This window comes from Garra rufa, chromosome 14 (genome assembly GCF_049309525.1).
Source record: "Garra rufa chromosome 14, GarRuf1.0, whole genome shotgun sequence".
Lineage (NCBI taxonomy): Eukaryota > Metazoa > Chordata > Actinopteri > Cypriniformes > Cyprinidae > Garra > Garra rufa.
The window spans coordinates 26,706,339-26,713,161 of NC_133374.1; positions in this window are offsets into that span (position 1 = coordinate 26,706,339).

The window sequence follows — 6,823 nt, forward strand, 5'->3', positions numbered from 1 at the left end:
GTATCTGAGATCCACTGAAGTGGGAATAATTTATGGCAAATTCCATGAAAGGTGAGTCATACTAATGCAATCATTTTTCATGTGTGATAATTATATCTTGCATGCTTCCTGTTGAATGAGGAGAGAGAGACGGCTCCCATCCTACAGTATTTTACTCAGGATTCAACTTATCATTAAACTGGCAGTACAGGACACTTCAGTCTCCCACGGCAAATCACGCATAGCTGCTGTCAAGATTCAAAGCACATGGTGGGAAGCTTGATTGAGCCTGGTTTAATCGTATCATTCAGCTGAAACCTGAGACACACCAGAGGAAACGTGCCTATGAGACACATCAACACCCAGCATCCTTCAGTCTATACATTAGGTCAGAAGGGCAATGTTGTTGTGCAAGAGCGCATTACCTCATTAACCGAGCATGTGAACCGACAAAAAAATACTGTATTTGTGCTACGGGAACTAACCTGTGACATTATGCCAAGAACATTTCACATAATAAAGAACGATATCAATCAACACTCACATTAAAAACACTGTCATTAATTGTTTATAAATGCTTAGGTCATTGCCACAATATCTGATTTCATTCAGACAAAATGTTCAGTGTAATCATGCTGTCGGGAAATTTTCCTGACCCTCAAAATGCTAAGGTAACAGAAATTATCATGTAAATATTTCCTGGTAGCATATTGTGATTATAAAAACCAAGCGAGATTTGGACTGAAAGTGGTTCTTATAAAAGTCCACAGCAGTTAGAGTCCTGTTCTCCCAGAGGATGATGACAAAATATAAAAGCATTTTCCCACCAAAGTGCTGAGGAGAAGAAGCAGGTGCAGTTGACAAATAAATTGATCGGAGGAAAAACTGCTTTTTTCCCACTAGGATCAGGTTTTATATTGTCCTAATGGTGCTTGCTAATGACATGAGATGCTTAAAGTATCATTAATCATTCTTCATCAAAGCAGAAGATTCTTGAGTAATAGTTCAAGAGTTAAGGAGCATGTTTCGCTAGTATGTGTTGTGAATTATAGGCTACACTCTTAAAAATAAAGGTGCTTTAAAAGGTTCTTCACAGCGATGCCATAGAAGAACCATTTTTGGTTCCACAAAGAACCATTCAGCCAAAGGTTTTTTAAAGAAACATTTATTTCTTACCTTATTTCGCCACAAAGAACCTTTTGTGAAACAAAAGGGTTCTTTAGATGTTTAAGGTTCTATATGGAACCATTTAGACAAAAAAGGTTCTTCTATGGCATCGTGAAGCACCTTTATTTTGAAGAGTGTAGGGGAAACAGTGCCTCCTCAAAAAAATAGATGGGAAAAATTCGAAGTACGAAAATGAACACCAATATTACAAATAGCATTAAAAAGAAATATTGTCCAACTGCGACACCAGCAGATAAAGTTACAGCATGAGCCTACGTATTTCTTGCCTCTTCTGAGCCCATTGAGTTTTAACAGACTCCCTAAAGCGTGCAGTGAGTTTGGTGGGGGGGGGGGGGTATTTGAGCATGAATGGAGAAAGTCACATTGTGATATGATTGGATATGACTGGTTACGTTCAACTGTGATTGGTTCATGCGATAAATCACACCTCTTGTGTTCATGCACGTTCCGTATTCGTGAATCAGTCTGAATGAACAATATAATGGCATTAATGGGAAGACTAATTTTAAAAAGTAAGTAACCAACTCACACACTTAGGTAAAACCACTTTGTTACATCAAAATTAGACTTAAAATGGCATGAAAACATAATCTGTTGGAGTTTTTAGTGAGTAATCAACTTGGTGAAATTTAAAGTAAATCTCATTGTCTGTGACCAATATTTACAGAGCTTTGATGATGATCCAAAAAATTAAAAAGTAGTTAAAAGTTAACTATTAAAAAGAATAGCTGAACATAAGTTCACAAATAAAATGCATTGTTTAAACTGTTACTGCCTTGAGTTATTATTTTGGAATAAATATGAAATGCTTACCATTTGATAAGATTCACTTGGCTTTAATAAACAGAATATTTATACAGATTTCTGATAATTGTAAGTAATGTTTAACTTCCAGAGCAAACACTTACAGATAATGTACTCACCCCCTTGTCATCCAAGATGTTCATGTCTTTCTTTCTTCATTCGTAAAAAAAATGTTTGTTTTTTTTTAAGGTGAAAATTTTAAAGAGTTCTCTCAATATAATGGATATGTATGGTGCCCCCAAGTTTGAACTTCCAAAATGCAGTTTAAATGCAGCTTCAAAGGGCTCTAAATGATCCCAGCCGAGGAAGAAGGGTCTTATCTAGCGAAACGATCTGTTATTTTCTAAACTAATTGACAATTTATATACTTTTTAACCTCAACTGCTCATCTTGTCTCATCTCTGTGATGTGGATGTGTAGTCTGTGAGATCCATGTCAATACCGTTAGAGTAAAAAATCTAAAAACTCCCATCTTGTTTTCTTCCCCAACTTAAAAAAACATAATTTCCTTAAGACTGAAGAAAGAAAGACATGAACATCTTGGATTACAAGGGGGTGAGTACATTATCTGAATGTTCTGGAAGTGAACTAATCCTTTAACCAAGAAAATGTGACTGTGTTATACATTTACTGAAATTCTCAATTGTCATTATTTACTCACCATCGTGTCATTCCAAACCTATCAGACTTTTGTTAAAGAGCAGGTCATATGATTTTTTTAAAATGTCATAATATTGTGTTGGAGTCCTCAGCAAACAGGTTTAAATGCATCTAAGGTCAGAAAACATTGTTATTTTCTCATAATATACATTTATACATTTGTCCACACATTTATGTCATTTGTTCATGATTTCGAAATGGTTCGTTTAAAGCAGCTTTGAGCATAATGTCTGTAAACCCACCCCTTCCATAAGTCTACTCTGCTCTGATTGGTCAGCTGGCCAAGCCTGTTGTGATTAGCACAGAGAGGAGTGCTTAGTGAGCGAAAGTTAGTGAGTGCTACATCCGTGTTACCAAGTCTGCAGATTAAAGTGACCCCTATAATGTCATATTTAGCCCTTTTGAATGTGAATTTACCAGGGCAACCCGACAAAAAGTGTGTATTTTATGCCCCGGAATGCAATTTTTAACGGGAGACCCCCTCGAAATGCGATTGGGCTAGTTTTGAGTAGCAGTTGGGCGGGTTTTGTTGTTTACACCTCAACGTATCGTCACGAGCCGCTGGGTTTAATTTGGTTTTGTCTGTGTATGTTTTTTTACTGTCAAAGATTTGGTGCCCATTGACTGCCATTATATGACTGACAGACTGCAACGGTTTGAGTTACAAATTTTCGTTTGTGTTCTACTGAAGAAACAAAGTCACCTACATCTTGGATGCCCTGGGGATAAGCAGATAAACATCAAATTTTCATTTTGTCAGTCTACATTAATCGACACATTCTTAGAAAATAGTGGGTTAACAATAAATTATCAGGACTATTTCAGTAAGACAGTAATATCATGGTTTACCTAGAAACCTAAAGCTGCACAGGGTATACATCACATATTAGCACAAAAAATAAACGTTTTTATTTTGAGCACTTATTTGAAAATGTACATAATGTATTAATTGTACTTACAGGTTGTGGTTCAGAGACGCTTCCATATAAAGAAGATTAGAAGCCAAAGAAGATAAAAGCCAAGATTAGAGAAGCAGTCTTTGGTAAAAGGACGAGCACACCACAAAAGGTTTGAATTGTATTGCTGTGGTATTGTGGAAAAAAAATGAATATTAACCACTAATTCTTCACATCATCATTGGCAATGAACACAAAACAAACTTGCTTTGTAAACACACTAACAGCTGAAGTGTTTGTGGGCAGGTCAAACCTATATGACCTGCTCTTTAATCAAAGCACAAATTACAATATTTGTAATGTAACCTGAGATTTCTTTCCCTTCATTTAAAGTCCAAAACATTGACAACACGAAAAGCTAATAAAGAGATTGTAAAGAAATCCACATAAATTGCTTCAATAAAGAGACAGAAATCGCTCAACTTTCATTACAAATAGTTTGTGATTCACAGATGAACAAAAGTCTTATGAGTTCATTCAATAAGTACATTTTATTAGCTTGTGAAACTAAATGACCCTTTGTTTAATGCGATTTAAAAATGAACCCAGTTACTCTCCTCAAATCCAACAATAACGAATAATTAAATAACAAGCCAATGTGTTTATATTTGTTTTGAAGGTTAATAAGCACCAGAGTTACATAAATATCTGGAAAGTCCAGCACAAATAGCATCACAAAATGATAATTTACAACAGGCTCTTTCATTCGCTTTTTATAACTGATTAAAAAAAAATCTTCTGTTCCACAGAGAGAAACGTCAGTCATACAGGTTTGGAACGACATGAGGGTGAGTTGATGACTGAAATGACTGAATTTTCATTTTGGGCTCAATTATCCCTTTAATATTGAATTACAGCATCAGCTAATTATAAACCTTTTGGCTTTGGTTAGCAGGATGTCATTTTCTGTTCTGCTTGCTGGATAGAGTGAGTTCGGTGCAGAAGTTTCCTCATCACTTCATCACCTCATCTGGTCACAGCGCCAGATGATCCAGGGTGCCCACTGCTGCCTACTCACAGACACCGAGTCCAGGAGAGCAAGAGCTGCTCTCCAGGAAAAACACAGTCAGCAGGCGTGGACACAATGCAGTTACATGATGACCGCACAGAGTTTTGATATTACTGCGCCTGCTTCGGCCAAGTTACTGCAGCAAACTTCCTTGACTATTACGCCGGAATGGGAGTGTAGTTCTTAATCTTATTGGCCTAGAAAATTGCAGCTTTGCATTTCCACCGGTCTTAGTACACGATATAACTACAGAAGAGTCAAGTTTTAAATAGGACAAATATCGAAACTCGTTGGTCATTTTTGAACGCGATGCTACAGTAGTCAACATTCGAAGTGGATCAAAACCTTTCATCAAATTTGTCCTAAAACCAAAAAGAATACCTGTTCTTATCTTAGGACAACTTTTGAGGAACTTTTTTGATCCACTTCGAATGTTGACTACTGTATATTGGTCTCATAGCATTCACTGATCTATGCTAAGCTATGCTAAAAGTGATATCGCCAGAACAGGAGAACGGCTGAATGGATTTCAAAACGGTAAAACTCAACTTATTAACTCGGGGAGAGTTGGAGAATGAGCCTATTTCCAAAAAAAGTGGAGTGTTCCTTTAATAAACGTGTGACTAATAGTCGACTAATGTTTCAAATGAACAACTACTAGTTGACCAGACAAATCCTTAGTCGAGGGCAGTTCTAGTTGGCAATGCGTGCACACAACCACCTTATAAGGAAAAAAAAAAATCCACCCATTCGGTTTTTTAATACACATAAATAATTATCAGTGTCTCAGAACAAGCCATTCACAGAATCCCGCCCACAACTGTTGATGAACACTGCTGTATTAGCAGAGACCCCGCCGTAAGTGAGCTGCACACAATCTACATGTTTATCTGCATGCTAGAGCAGCATTCAAATAAGAAATATCTTCTTATTAAAGCTATATAATTTAGCACAGAGCAGTGGGTGATTTTCTGTTTTTATGTTATTGTTTGGCTCATATTAACAGCGTAGACAGCAGTACACAGTACACTGCTGTCACTTAATACACAGATCTAATATAAACATGCAATATCTACCTTCACAGACCTTCACTTTTACCTTCACAGACACCACCAGCTGTGTTTTTGTGTTTTTAACAAAAACGTGTGTGTATTTGAGAGTTTAAGCACAATAAGACATGAAAGAGAACTTAGTTTAGAACTCACATTCTGTGTGACAGACGCTTTCTGTGTGGTGCTTCGGGTGTATGCCCTCAGAAAACCGTAAATCCAACGCTATCTCATGACCAATTCGTACGTATTGTATGGGGTGGCTAATTGGTATAAATTCGTACAACCTTACTCATACGATTTTGTATGATTTGTGTAGACCCCAGTGACGGGTAGGTTTAGGGGCAGGGTTAGGTGTAGGACATTTGTACAAAATCATACGCATTGTGCAACTCGTAAAATACAGATCGGGCTGGTATTTTATAAGTTTAATCTGATATGGCTTTAAAACACATTATTTTAGCACAATAAACATGAAAATCAAAACCAAACTGATGTTGTTTCGCAGAGTATCTGATGTATGAACTGTAAAAGAACAGCTCTATTCCGGAAAAGGTGGTGGGGAGCAGCAGCTCATTTGCATTTAAACAGAAATGCACGAAAACAGAGTTTCTGCTTCCACTCAAAACAGGCACATTCAAAATGATGTAATAAATGATCTGCCAGTGATTTTGAGCTGAAACTTCACAGACACATTCTGAGACTAATATTACATCTGGTAAAAAGGGACGTAATAGGTTCCCTATTAAAACAAACATGCAGTGAGGGAAAAAATATTTGATCCTCTGCTGATTTTGTACAATTAGTCTATAATTTTAATGGTAGGTTTATTTGAACAGTGAGAGACAGACTGATTTGCATTTTAATGAGTAAAATAAGTATTTGATCCTCTATCAATTAGCAAGATTTCTAGCTCCAAGGTAACAAGTTGAGATTAGGAGCACTCCCTTTAAGAGAGTGCTCCTAATCTCAGCTCGCTACCTGTATAAAAGACACAGCAATCAATCAATCCGATTTCAAACTCTCCACCATGGCCAAGACTAAAGAGCTGCCCAAGGATGTCAGGGACAAGATTGTAGACCTATACAAGGCTGGAATGGGCTATAAGACAATCGCCAAGCAGCTTGGTAAGAAGGTAACAACAGTTGGTGCGAATATTCGCAAATGGAAGAAACACA